The 13,892-nt window shown below is 36.8% G+C and overlaps 1 long non-coding RNA gene across 1 annotated transcript in view; it reads left to right on the top strand.

The window, feature by feature from the left end:
• LOC129479444 (uncharacterized) overlaps positions 1–8,980 on the top strand; it is a 658,151-nt gene extending 649,171 nt beyond the window's left edge. The window contains exon 4 of the long non-coding RNA XR_010120264.1: positions 8,807–8,980. This is a non-coding gene — a long non-coding RNA (uncharacterized lncRNA). The remainder of the gene's footprint in view (positions 1–8,806) is intronic.
• Positions 8,981–13,892: the final 4,912 nt, after the last annotated feature.

Genomic DNA, 13,892 nt, shown 5'->3' with positions numbered 1-13,892 from the left:
TATCAATAGGAGATAAGAGACCGTGTAGTGATAAGAATTGCAGAGAAAAATCAGGGAATGTGTAAATAGTCTTTGCTGAGTTACCTAACCTCTTTATCAGTAATCTGAGGATAATTAAGATTGTGGTGGATTGTGGTGATCATTAGGACTTTTCCAAATATATTATTACTTTTTTTCCTCTTAACACACAGTAAGGTTGTAATTCCCTGCCTCCTTTAAAGTTACGTGTGGCCATGTGATTTGGCCAATGACATGTGTCAATACTGGATGGACAACTGAGGGGCAGTGGACAATTCTCTCTATTCTCTGTCTCTGTTGTGACTGTTGCAGCTCATATGAAGATGAGGACCTCCATCAGTCTAGGTCTCTGAACATATGCAGAGTCTTCCCCACTACCCCATTGGGTAGGTAATGCAAATAAGAAATATCTTCTATTGGATTAAGCCACTGGGTTTCAGAGGTTGTTGTTCTAAGTATCAAATCAGATAACTTAAGGTTGCATAATTCATGACACATTAACAGAAGCACATAAATATGTCGACTTTATTCTAGACAGAACTATTTAGGCTTGTTCAAATAGTTTTCCCATCAGTAATATTGAGATAATAATAACCATATTACCTAATTTAAAGTTATACTGTGAAATTCTATTCAGCGTCTAAATAATACATCTATATTAAAGTTATAAAACGAAAAACATTACTTTTTCTGACCCCCACTTTGTATTAGCAGTTGATTATTTCCATAAATTCAATTGTCTTAATTTCTATATTTTTTCTTCTCCAGTCTAGATCTTTCAAGGCCAGAGAATATCACTGATAAATTATTTTCTTCAGCATATTTTAGAAACAAGAATATATTATTTCATCATGTCCTTTTTTTAGTTATTAGAAATTACTTATTACCTTTTTTTTTTTTTTTTGAGATAGAGTCTCGCTCTGTCACCCAGGCTGGAGTGCAGTGGCGCCACCTAGGCTCACTGCAAGCTCCAGCTCCCAGGTTCAAGCGACTCTCCTGCCTCAGCCTCCTGAATAGCTGGGACTACAAGCGCCCGCCACCGCACCTGGCTAAGTTTTTTTGTGTTTTTAGTAGAGATGGGGTTTCATCGTGTTAGCCAGGATGGTCTCGATCTCCTGACCTTGTGATCTGCCCACCTCGGCCTCCCAAAGTGCTGGGATTACAGGTGTGAGCCACCGCACCAGGCCAGAAATTACTTATTACTTTTTTTTTTTGAGACGGAGTCTCGCTCTGTCGCCCAGGCTGGAGTGCAGTGGCGCAATCTCGGCTCACTGCAAGCTCCGCCTCCTGGGTTCACGCCATTCTCCTGCCTCAGCCTCTCCGAGTAGCTGGGACTACAGGCACCCACCACCATGCCCTGCTAATTTTTTGTATTTTTAGTAGAGACGGGGTTTCACCGTGGTCTCAATCTCCTGACCTCGTGATCTGCCTGCCTCGGCCTCCCAAAGTGCTGGGATTACAAGCGTGAGCCACCGCGCCCGGCCTGCTTATTACTTTTAAAGAAATAAATCACTAAATTTAAATTGATATCTTCTCAGCTACTGTAAGGTAGCTCCAAGTCCCTGGAGCTACCTTACAGTACCTTTTCATTATTGAAATCGACTTTTTTTTTTTTTTTTTTTTTTTTGTCTTTTGAGATGGAGTCTCACACTGTCATCCAGGCTGGAGTGCAGTGGTGTGATCTCAGCTCACTGCAACCTCCACCTTCCAGGTTTAAGCGATTCTCCTGCCTCAGCCTCCCAAGTAGCTGGGATTATAGGCGCCTGTCATCACACCTGGCAAACTTTTTGTATTTTCAGTACAGATGGGGTTTCACTATGTTGGCCAGGCTGGTCTCAAACTCCTGACCTTGTGATCCACCCTCCTCAGCCTCCCAGCTGGGATTACAGGCCTTAGCCACTGTGCCCGGCCTGAAATCAATATCTAAATATGAGCCTATTGAAAACAACAGAGAGAAAAGGATATGAAACAGCTAAGAACAAGAATTCATCCAGAGAGAGGAGATTAGTTAAAATGAGGATGAATGAAAAGAAGTCAAAGTGTAATATGCAAATAAAGTTGAATCCTTGGAAGGATAATTTACACTTCTTTTCTATTTAAAGATAGGCTAGATTTGTGAAGTGGTTAGCTTATAATTCTAAACCTTATTATTTCTTTCTCTGGCCTTTGTTTTTCCTCATTGTTTCAGTGTATATCCTGGACTTGTAAACATTCTACAATGAGCTGTTAAAATTCCATTTTTGGCAGGTAAATACAGTGTGTGAAATATTTCAGAGTTTTCTTCTATACACGAAACTGTTGCCTTGAGATAGTGGTGTGAAGGAGAAGGGAACATGGGAAAAAATAGAACAATCACCTATAAGTTGGCCAGAGACTATGGTTCCCAAGGAGCCCTGCCTGACTGTATATAGTCAGATAGAAGATGCTACTAAGGTTTTCCCAACAGTAGAATGTAATTTGTCGAATGTTTGCATGTTCTGTTCCTCTTATATAAGAATTTTCATACCTTAGTCAATGAAATGTCAGTTGTATGATCTGATTGCCTCTCTTAAGCTTTTATTTCACCTTAGTTGTTCTGGCTTTTCTCGCTGAAATTCCCTGTTTACAGGGACACAGAGAGCTGTTTTAAATCGGAAGCCAACATTTGGGTGCCGGACAGCATGCTGGTGCCACATAGCATTCATTCCATAGTGAAACTGCAAACCAATACCCCTCTGTGCTAAATGGCACCGTATCTCCTATCCTACTTCATTAGAATAGATTTCCTTCATGATGCCAGCTGCTTTTCTGGCACCAGACACGAAGACTCGGACTAAATTATCCCCACTAAAACCATTGCTGGTGTCATAGTGCCAGACACACCACTCTGACCTCTCTTCCACCAGACTAAGTTAGAAGGCATATCTCCTCCAGGCCTGTTTTAGATTTTCTTGTTTTCCCTGCATTTTGTACTTTTGCATCATTCTTGTGGGCACTGTGTTAGATGAACGAGTTGATTGCTGTTACTCACGAATGGATTTCACAGTTCTTCATGCAGAGGCTTGCTGCCTTTTTTTCATGACATTTCCCATAATGAGACTGATATAGTTCAAAGAATCACAAAGAAATAGGAATTAATAGTTTATACTCAAGGTGAGACAAAAGTCGTTGTGTTGTAGGGAATCTACTTACAAATATCTATCTCTATGAATGATTTTCAACCAGTCTTCAGTGTAAATTATTGGTATACTGAAGTTACTCGTATTCTTTTGAGCATATTTTATAACCCTTTTATCACAAATGGAAGGATTTCATGATATTCACTTTTTTAACTTTAAAAACCTAATCACCTTCACTGTCTTATAACATTAAGATAAAGACAGAGAGCAAGTATTACCATTCTTCACCAAAGTTAAACAACAGGAAAGAGCATTTGGGCACAGGTTCAATGTATGCAAAGCAGTGGACACTCATCTGAATATAAAATGGGAGAAAAAGACCACATTAATATCTGGAGACTAGTTTTCATTTTACTAACTGTTTTTTTCTTTAAGAAACAGAGAATGAAAATCAAACTAGCTTAAGGAAAAAGAAATTGGCTTATATATATGGATGATGCAAAGATAGATTGGGCTTCAGATATTGGGTTGACTCAACAGCTCAAGGGTGTCATTTAAGATACTTATTGTCTCCATTAATACGTTGATTTGCATGGTATTACCTTCATTCTAAGACTACATAAATGGCTCCACAGTTTCAAAATCCATACCTACATACCATCCCATTCAGAAAGACAGAAATAGCTGGCTGTAGCCAGCGGTCTTAGAGGAGTGGGGAACTCTCTCCATTCACTCAGCAACATCTAGCCAAGTTTCTTTGTCTGAGGTTGCCAATTCCTAAATCAATTCCATTGGTAGAAGAACATTCCGGGAAGCAAGGCTCAGTGGTAAACTCTGTGAAACAATCATTGCAGTAGGAAGAAGGAGATTATCCTGATGAGGTCACTCAGGCTACAATTGTAGGTGGCATGGGCTCAGGGTCTCCTCTTTCCTACCCCCACTTCATTCTTACTTTGCAAGGGGGATTGATGGGAGGGAAATGTGAGAAAAATCCCAAGATCTACACTCTCAACAACTACTAAAGCATATTTTACTCCTTAGAGGGTCTGCCCAAGGCTTGCTTTTGGTGAAGTTGCCTGGCTTTAAGATTATGCAAACCTCGGCCGGGCGCGGTGGCTCACGCTTGTAATCCCAGCACTTTGGGAGGCCGAGGCGGGCAGATCACGAGGTCAGGAGATCGAGACCATGGTGAAACCCTGTCTCTACTAAAAATACAAAAAATTAGCCAGGCGTGGTGGCGGGCGCCTGTAGTCCCAGCTACTCAGAGAGGCTGAGGCAGGAGAATGGCGTGAACCCGGGAGGTGGAGCTTGCAGTGAGCCGAGATTGCGTCACTGCACTCCAGCCTGGGCGACAGAGCCAGACTCCGTCTCAAAAAAAGAAGATTATGCAAACCCCTCACCTTTATCAATGAGCTCTCTCAGAACTGAAGAACTGAAAAGCTTCTGTTCAGTATTCAGAGAACACTTGAAATAGAATCACAAATTAACCTAAAATATTTTATTACCTTCAAAGTACAAGATCTCCTGAAAAGTTTACAAGCTCAAAAATTCCCTGTTGAAGAAACTATCTTGAGGAACTGATTTGATAAAAATCCAGATATAAAATAAAAATTAGTATCATCTTTAGAATAAGAGAGTAAACTATATTCCTGGTTTTTTAAAAAAGTTGTTACCCAAGGAACATATAAATAGGAACACACACACACACATATTCATATATACATATATATGCATACATACATACACATATACTTTAATCATCACATAACATTTTTCTCCATTTATACAGAAGCAGGAGGGAAATCCTAAAGTCTTCTTTAACTAATGTGATTCTCAATAAATTCTTGTTTTAGTTTAAAAGTATCCACCAGAGATTATACACTGAGTTTGGCCCACAGATATGTCCTGTTTGATGGCTATCTAGGCAGAGCTTCCTATCTCATTTGACCAAAAGCCACAAATCCCCTTCCCCACCCAAAATTTACTCTTAATCCAACCTTTTAAAATATTAGAGAACACTTATTAGAGATGTGATCTAGTTGTGGTCATAGCCTGTCTTAACCAGGATACAAAGGTAAGCAAATTCAGGCAACTCCTTGGTAAGCAAGAAAAAAATAAACAGGATGGACTATTCAGGCCAAAATGAGGACATTCAAAACTAGCCTTGCTTCACAACTGGAGATTTTTCTGTCACTCTTTGTTTTTCTGGGTTCTCTTGTAATAACATACTTTTTTTTTTACAGAAAGGGTCAAACAAAATTGAGTATATGATAGCTTTAGCCATGCTATGGCAGCCACCCAACACCCTAGTCATGGAAATGTATTATTAGATGTTTCTAGACTCTTCAGCCATGGATTATTACTTTAGTTCAGTTATTTCTATAGATGGCTGATCTCAGCAGTTTCATGACAATTGTTCTAATTTCATTCTCGGAGGGAAACCTTAATTCCAAGAGCCAAGGATTCCTAGCTGTTACCACCTAGGTACTAATTACAATTTTCACTGTGGGTGTTAAAGTCAAGATTTAAAAATATTGGTTCAGTATCACAACATGATATTAAATTGATATTGAGTTCCTCTCACTCTTTCAAACATTTCCCTACAGACAGAGTTTGCTCTCTTTGTAGGGTCATGTTTTTTTCTTTACATAAGGTATGATAACACATTTTTAAAGAAAGGAATTTTCATACATCATATTTTCTCTGACAGTCTTGACATGAAAACAACCAGTGTTCGTCACATGCAGTAATCGGGTATGGCAGGTCATGCCTCACTTGCTATGCTAAGTAAAGGGGTTTGATAAATTTCAAAAACTCATACACCTTTGCAAGTTAAGTGGTAGTAAAAAAGGTCTGTAGACCAAAGGAGTTTGAGCTACATTTCTTCAGGACCTTTCCTTGTTCAGCATTTTATTCTCAGAACCTAATACAATGCCTGGCTCACATGGGAGGTTTGATAAATATTTTTAAATAAGCTAATTAATGATAAAAGTTGGAAAAAAAGCTCAGAACAAACACATTTTCTTGCTAAGGTACTTAAAACACAAGGAGAAAAATCCCAGAGAGTCATATTCAGGATGAAAATATAGATACTAACAAAACAATGAAAAAAAAACTGATTTCTTTATTCAAACAACCATACTTCCAAATTACTATTTAATAACCAACACTACTCCTCAAAATTCACAGGTAGAGCACTTGTTTTCTATGATTTCTCTGAAAACAAAGTCACAAATGTTTGTTTAAAGAATCTAAAATATTACAAAAAATATTTTATGAACTTAACTAATGAGAAAGTATAGTCTCTTCTGAACAGAAGAGGATTAGGGATGAAAATAAAACATATTTCCAAAAGTAGATATGGATGCTTAAGTATCACAGGATTATTTGTGCAGTAAAAGACTTTTAATTTATTTAACCATGGTATACATTCTAGGATAGTACATTTTATTTCACATATTATGATTATGTTTTTAATACATAGAGAAAATTAAGAATACTCTTTTGGCTGTTACATATCAGATTCTCCAGGAGTCTGGACTATAGATATTTCAATTCAAAGTGTTTATTAAAGTGTAAGTGTAGTAAATCTTTTGGGGTGGAGAAAGTTAGTCGAACACTTGTTATACTATTCCAACATGAAAAACAGATGGCAGGCCATCACCAATACCACCTGTAACTTTCTTTGGTTTAAGCAATTTAGAATACAACTTTCTTTTACTTATAATTCCAGTTTGAATCAAGGCATCTACTACCCCAAGCATCAATGCTCTTCAATATCTAATTTCACAGTTTTCTTAACACGTATCTCATGTTATTTATTATAGTCAGAGGCATCCCAACACCTTTGTCTATCTTTGCTACCTTTTAAATGGTTTATCTGGCAAACCATCAATCACAAATCATGAAACATATTTTAGCTCAAGTAAGATCAGTTAAGAAAGAAAACAAGGCTTGTGTGGCCTAATTGGAAACATTACTCACATCAATAAGTGATAAATGCTTGTTCTGGGAAAGAATATTTATCCCCGAGATCTGTCTGTAATGTATAATATGGACAAGATTAAAATCTCCAATCACCTTCTAACTTCAGGCCATAAAGATATTGATAAAAGCAACTGAAAGCTTTTGTGAAAATAAAAGTTGTCAAAAAAAACCTCAATTTCAGGTTCAAAAGATTGCTTATATTACCAAAAACATAAACATACGTATTCTATTTATAGTTTATTCTCTGGTTAAAACTACAGCTTATGAACAACTTGAAAGAAAATGCCCAATAAATTTCCGTAAATGTTTTAGTATGTTTCAAAAGCCTTAATGAATTAGCTTATTTGGCTTTATCCTGAGTGACATGTGCTAGAAGTTTTCAGTAATCTCTTATTTGATATTTGTACTATTAAATAGGTTTTGCTAATTATATGATAACATTTCTAATTCAAAATTATTGATAATACATATACTACTTTCTATGTCTTGGAGGAGACATTAAACATATCCAAGTAAATATATTTCCAAAATAGAAAAAGACATGATGTTTCTTTTATAAAATTTTAATTTAAAGAACATAGATGCACTCACTACTCCATGAGGTCAATTGCACTACCATGACCACATTAACCAAGTGATGTTCACTTACTTTACAGGTAATTTATTATAACTGCAGCACTGTCTCAGGAATGATTCACACAAATAATTTAACTTAGGTAAACACCATTTTCCAGTAATGATAGGACAAAACAAACTTTGGGAGCATTTATGAACAGTAATGTCTCACTCTCAGTACACATTTGCCAACCGATCTCTGTTGTTTGCAAATGAATTAACTATGGCTTGAAAAATCATTAGAGCCATCTGCTTTGATGGTAAGAAAGAACTGCTATGATCTTTTTTTATAAGAGCAGAGACTAGGGACTATTTTAACATATTTTTAGCATCATTTACCCTAAATCTGACATGCTATCTAAAAAATTAACAGTAGTATTGATTCGTGTTGAGGCTCCCTGTAAATCTGTTTACTGAGAAACTGCTTTTCACAAGTAACCCTCTGTTCAGTTTTGTTAGTGATATTGAACGTGGAAAGTGTCCATTTTTCCTACATCCAAATTAGTCATTAGGTACCAAAATACTTGATTTTCCAATGTTTTAATCCTTTAAGAACTGATGAATGAAATAAAAATTCAGTTAACAAATTAGTTCCTTTCATTGTTTTGAAAGAGTCAGTGGAATGAAAATGAACTTTTGTTTATTTCCTTATTCAAACAATTTAGATGAGTGTTATTTTCAATGCTACGAAAATCTGAATAGCACATTTTTTCACTTGCTAGGAAAGTATCTATCTTTACTTTCTTATGAATATTTGATTCAGGAACATGTTTGTAATGTGATGATTAGTAACTCCTTGCATTTGGCAGGTCTTAAAAAAGCAAGTGTGTACAAATACACACACACCCATAAACACCCAGTGTAAACTCATTATTGCAAGTCTATTTCTCAAGGATGCATACATTTTTCAAAAGAAAGGAAAGAGAAAAGAAAGGAGGAAGGGACAAGGGAAGAAAATAGAGCTCACTGATGTTTATTTTCTGTGGAAATTTGCCAATAACCATGGAGTTTAAATACTATTGAATTTATAATGTTAAGATATATTATTTACCCTTTGTTAAAAATCTCTTTTTTCTTCTATCTTTTAGGATGGTGGTGTTAGAGAGATGACTGCAAAGGAGGACCTGTCCATTTACAAGTGCACTTGGATTCAGTTGACATACAATAACTACATATATGTTGAGCAAATAGATAGATGGATGGATGGATGACTGGATAGAAGATATATTAAACTTTATTCTGTCTAAATCTTAATTAAAAGATAGAGGAAAAATCTCCTTAGATGGTAAATAGCAGTCCTCTTCAAATCATAAGAGTATCTTCTTATCTGGCTGTGCAAAATAGAAGAAGACAAATATATAGTTATAATCCATCAGATTAGTTGACTCAAATCTCTGAATCTATGGGATGAAAAGCATGCTAAAAATATCTTCACCATAACTGCATACAGAGTTGTATGTATCAATAGTATATAAAAAGAGATAAGCAGGTAGGTTTCATAAAATTTCTCATAATCTTAAATGTAAATAGCAAAACAGCAAATATACTTCCTTTTTTTTTGTTTTGTTTTTTTGTTTTTTTTGAGACGGAGTCTCGCTCTGTCGCCCAGGCTGGAGTACAGTGGCGCGATCTCGGCTCACTGCAAGCTCCGCCTCCCGGGTTCACGCCATTCTCCTGCCTCAGCCTCTCCAAGTAGCTGGGACTACAGGCCCCCGCCACCACGCCCGGCTAATTTTTTGTATTTTTTAGTAGAGACGGGGTTTCACCGTGGTCTCAATCTCCTGACCTCATGATCCGCCCGCCTCAGCCTCCCAAAGTGCTGGGATTACAAGCGTGAGCCGCCGCGCCCGGCCAATATACTTCCTTAAGACAGTGAATATAAAGGAATTTGTTCTTAAAAACTTACATTTGTGTAGTCAAAAAGAAATCTCACAATCTAATAACTGGGTTTCTTTCCTTCTGTTTTTGTTTTTGTTTGTTTGTTTGTTTGTTTGTTATGTTATAGAGAAAAACAGCATTACATAATAGTAGAGGTTTAAGTCAGTGAGGCCAAGAACTAGCCACAGCACAGGCTGGTAGTAAATGCCTGACATCATCTTCTAGTTGGGCAAACAATCTGAAAGGCAGCAAGAGAGAGAGCCCGAGACGGAAATGACTGTGTTTTATAATCTAACCCTAGAAGTAGCACCCCAGCATGTCTGTGATGTTCGATAGAAAGAAGTCATTAGGTTCTTCCCATACTCAAGGGAAGGGAACTAAACAAGGCAATAAATATCGTGAGATTAAGATCATTTGGGACCATCCTAAAGGCTGCTTACCCTAGCTCCTTAAACTGTAGTTAAACCTTTCTCCATTGATTCATTCCAAGGCATCCCTCTTCTCTGAATTTTAACAATTTATTTTCAGTTTAAACCTGAAATCAATCAACCTATCTATAAATAAGCCATTCTTTCCTCCTTCCCATGAATCTTAGAGAAACGTCTCTTCTCCCTACCCTCTACCTTACAGGGTTATTGAAATATTAACTGTGAAAGTGAGTATCTAACATTTGCTAGAAAACCTCTAATGTGTTGTAGCCCTCACTGTACCAACATCGTTTGTTTTTCAGTGTTAATCCCCACACCTGAACTTTGAAACCTGTTTCCACAAGTTCTTGCATCATCAAACACTTTCCTGTCTACTTCAACATCAGTTACAGATAATATTAAGTCTCAACCATTTAATTTATCCATTTATTCACTTTAGTTTCAAATATTCCTTCTCATATTCTTCTTCTTTTGCAACTACTGTCCTATATTAATAGATGAATTTCTTAAAAAATAAACTGCCAGGTTCACTTTCTCACTTCTCAATAACCTCCCTGAACTCTAGTTCCACATCCCTACTGTGCTTCTCTGTAAATATTGGCAGGGATTTTCTGACTAAACCAATGGTTCTCCAAATGTGGTCCTTGACAGCATCAGAACCACCTGGGAATTTGTTAGAAATGCACATTTTGGGTCCCTGTCATAGGTCTACTGAAAATCTAGGGCTGAGGCTCAATCATCTTTTTTAACTAGCCCTGTTAGCTCATTCTGATGCCGGCTAAAATTTGAGAACTATTGGCTTAGACTGTCATAAAAGAGCTACTGTCCCAAACTAATGAACCGCCTCTGGTCTTTATTTAACTTTGTGCAGCATTTAAAACTGATTCCTTGAAAGTTTCCTCACATACTCTCCCAAACATCCTCTTTTCTTTCTACCTCTCTGATAATTCATTCTTAGTATTCTTCTTAAACTTTTCTTGTCCTACCTGTTCTAAGAATGATAGACTCATTCTCCATTTTCTTCTTTTATCTATATGCATGTTCATCCTGGGAATTTTACCTGTTCCATTAATTTGTATCTGAAGCTACTAATACCTACCAAATTCATATCCCCTGCCCAGTCCACTTCTCTGGGTAGATAATCATATTTTCAACATCTAAATCAAGATCACTAAATGGGTATCTTCTGTAAGTACAAAATCAACATGTCCAAACCAGAAATCATAACCCTCACAACAGCACCCAAATATATTCCTCCTATTTCTTATCACCATAAAATGGAAGGTCATTTTTAAAGTCATCACATTCAGAAAACTGCCATTCACATCACAGTCTATGCCCTTCCCATATCTTCATATAGTCAATCAGGAATTGCTCCAGATTTTGTCTCCTACTTTATCAGAGCCCTACTCAGAATCTCTATTGTTATTTCTGGAATGGTAGTTTTCTCATTTTATCCTTAAAAGTAGTTATTAATCTTATGGCCATCTTTAGAGTAGGAAACTGAGACTAAATGTGGTTCAACAACTTCCCCAAAACATACACAGCAACTAAGCATCTCAGCGAAGCTCTAAATCTAACTAAATAGTTCTTTACTATATTGCTTTAGGATACTTTTATACTCTTAAAAGTCATTAAGGACCTATAAAAGCTTTGGCTTATTTTGGGTCATACTTGAGAATACCTGGATATTCTAAAATTACATGTGTTGACTTAAATTTTATCATTAAACAGAACAGTAGCCTCATATTTTGCTAATTACACATATTTTTTATGAAATATAACTAAATTTTCTAAAACAGAAATATTTAATGAGTACAGTGCTATTGTTTTAAATGTTTGTGAATCTCTTTATTGTCTGGCGTAATACAATCATATTCTCATATCTGCTTCTGCATTTAATCTGATATAATATGTTGTACTGGTTGAAATGAATCAAGAAAACCTAGCCTCATACTGTTATGTAATTACACATGGAAGAGTATCTTAATAACCTTTTCAGATAATTTTCAATATTCTTCTCTGATAGCACAGCAAAACTCAACACGCAGTAGCCTCTTAAAAATTTGCTACAAGGTGGCCAGGAGCCATGGCCCACGCCTGTAATCCCAGCACTTTGGGAGGCCAAGGTGGGTGGATCACAAGGTCAGGAGTTCAAGACCAGCCTGGCCAAGATGGTGAAACCCCGTCTCTACTAAAAATACAAAAAATTAGCCAGGTATGGTGGCATGCGCCTGTAATCCCAGCTATTCCGGAGGCTGAAGCAGAGAATTGCTTAAATCTAGAGGGGCGGAGGTTGCAGTGAGCCGAGATCGTACCACTGCACTCCAGCCTGGGCGACAGAGCGAGACTCCGTCTCAAAAAAAAAAATATTTGTTACAATGTTGTATCTGAAATCATATCAATAAACTTTTGGGAATGTATTACGTTAACATTCATTTGTTTATCATGCTTTATAAATATATCTATTATCCACTCAAGCCTTTGTAACATGATTTATTGGCCAGTTGGATCATACTAATTTATTGAATTAAGCAGATCTTTCAAATACTGACACAGTTCATTATACATTTTAGAAATCACATTTACTAATATCACTTCCAATCGTATCAGAAAAGACTTTAAGTACCAAAAAGTGGTGGATACAAGTTTTACAAAATATTATTATCTCCTGAACACTTAAACTTTATTATTGACAACAAACACCTGCCCATTATTTTCCCTGAAGTTACAAACTCACTTCTTCCATTTTCAAGAAAATTTGTCTACTGCCTAAGTGTGAATAGTCATAGTTTTTGTCTTTTAGCCATTCTTTCAAGTAAAACCAGTTTCCGAAAATAATAATAATCATGTGGCAAGTTCAGCTTGCAACTGAAACAATCGTACTAGTGCATTTCCTTGAAATAACTATCCTATCTTGATATTTAGTAGATGTTCTTTATGAGTACTTCTTGTTTCTTCACAAACACTATTAAATAGGCATGAACTCAAAGACTGAGATTTAATAAAAAATTTGTATATCTTTTCCCCCTCTGTGAATGAATTGTGGTAAATAATAATGACTGCCAGTAAATTTGGTGCCATTGCCTTTATTTGTGTTAAGGCACCAGGAATGTTATCATTATTGCTTTTGCAACATGAATGCAAATTTTAACACAGGGAGAATAAGCAGATACCTTTCTAGTACTAAAACAGATAACTTTCTGGTAGTATTAATAAAATATTTTCAACTTTGCAAACTTCCTAGAAGGATCTTCAGGACCACTTGGTCACCCTTAGGACTCCATTCTTTCTTTTTTTTGTTGTTTGTAGACGGAGTCTCACTCTGTCACCCAGGCTGGAGTGCAGAGGCACGAAGTTGACTCACTGCAACCTCCGCCTCCCAGGTTCAAGTAATTCTCTTCTGCCTCAGCCTCCCAAGTGTCTGAGATTACAGGTGCACGCCACCATGGCCGGCTAATTTTTGTATTTTAGCAGAGACGGGGTTTCACCAAGTTGGCCAGGCTGGTCTCAAACTCCTGACCTCAGGTGATCCGCCCACCTCAGCCTCGCAAAGTGCTGGGATTACAGGCATGAGCCACTGCGCCAGGCCAGGACTCCATTCTTAAAGCTATTCCATGCTTTTAAAATAGCACTTTCCCTCCAGAACTTATGCTCCCAACTTTATAATTTATACTATATTATTCTACCACTATTTGGAAAGTTATTATTGTGATAACCTGATAATAAAGTTATTATCAGGTTCATGGTATCTGATGTTAAAATGCCAAGGTTTGAATATGACTGAGCTACCTATTGGCTATGCAACTCTAGGCAATAAATCTTAACAATATTTATTATTCCAGATAAAGAAAATACAGGTAAGTTA

This window comes from Symphalangus syndactylus, chromosome 3 (genome assembly GCF_028878055.3).
Source record: "Symphalangus syndactylus isolate Jambi chromosome 3, NHGRI_mSymSyn1-v2.1_pri, whole genome shotgun sequence".
NCBI lineage: Eukaryota > Metazoa > Chordata > Mammalia > Primates > Hylobatidae > Symphalangus > Symphalangus syndactylus.
This window is presented reverse-complemented; position numbering and strand designations above follow the sequence as displayed.